The sequence below is a fragment of the Pleurodeles waltl genome, chromosome 4_1, assembly GCF_031143425.1.
Source record: "Pleurodeles waltl isolate 20211129_DDA chromosome 4_1, aPleWal1.hap1.20221129, whole genome shotgun sequence".
Lineage (NCBI taxonomy): Eukaryota > Metazoa > Chordata > Amphibia > Caudata > Salamandridae > Pleurodeles > Pleurodeles waltl.
Window position 1 is genome coordinate 126,860,292 of NC_090442.1, and position 1,280 is coordinate 126,861,571.

Sequence of the window (1,280 nt, forward strand, 5' to 3'; positions counted from 1 at the left end):
CTGACAATTTTTCATAAACCTAGCACATTTTTGTGTCACTCTACACATGCATGATTCAGGGCACACTCATACATTTTTACCTCTACTCATGCGTCATGTTTTCAATCACATGTACATTACTAAGCAACATACCACAGCGGTTAAGCCCTTGATGAACATAGACAGTTGTGATTGGTGGCCAGGTACCCTTTCACCATAACACATGTGTGTTGGCTTTGTGTTACTTCAAAATCACCAGGCTAAAGACAGGATTAAGCCACTTTTGTGACTGAGGGTGCATTGCTGCCCTTCTCATGGATGAGGGTTGGCGCATATACACTACTGGCAATCCTGGCCTTTGTCATGACCTGGCAAAGTTGATCCTTTAGCCTACATTAATGCAAAAGCAAAAATTTGCTACGCAGTATATGAGCTGTTCTTCCCAACAGTTCTACCGACCTCTACTCCCAGGTGATCGAGGAGGTATTGTTCACGTGAAATCAGGTCTGCCCACTGGTGCTTCAGTTGGTGGTTTGTCCAATGAATATCAAAGATCCTGGACAACTGGGTCAGCACTTTTCCCCACTGCAGCTTCCGTGCTTCCGTCCAGTAGCCCTGTATAAAACAGCCACCCATGGCCATCATGTTTGAGAGGTAGTGGCAGACTAGCCGGATGAACCCTTCCATTACCTCTGGACTAATTTTCTTTGCCCATCCCTTTCCAGACATTTTGCAAACAAAATACAGTGGAGACATTATTAACCGCAACAAAAAACTAACCCCAGCTAAACCCAGCTACCCCAACAAGCTTAACTTTCCCAGAGACAAACATCCAACCATACACAGAAAAATAGATGACAAAATGACAATAAACAAACAACACTTTCAAGACACAACACAGAGAGCAGGCAAGACTCAACAACCACCAATCCTCCCATCAGCACCTGTACCACACAACCTCTCACAAGCACAGACTAAAAGACTATAAAGGGAAAGTGAAAGTAACAACTTTTACATGCGTCTAGCAAGGAAGTACAACTGCATCACTTCCTGGAAGCGTGCATCATGTTTTGAGGTCATGCATCATTTTTTTTGATGAATGATAGCCCTGTGTGTGTTTTTTTGTGTGAATTTTGACGCACATGTGCGATACTTCAGCTCAACATTAGTGCATGTGTTGATTTTTTTTACCCAAATGGGGGAATGTGTTTCATCATGTATGTTGGTCTGTTGGGTGCGTGGTAGGAGTTATATTGAGTGCAAGTGTACATGTGTTTGATACAATTTCCCACATGCACTTA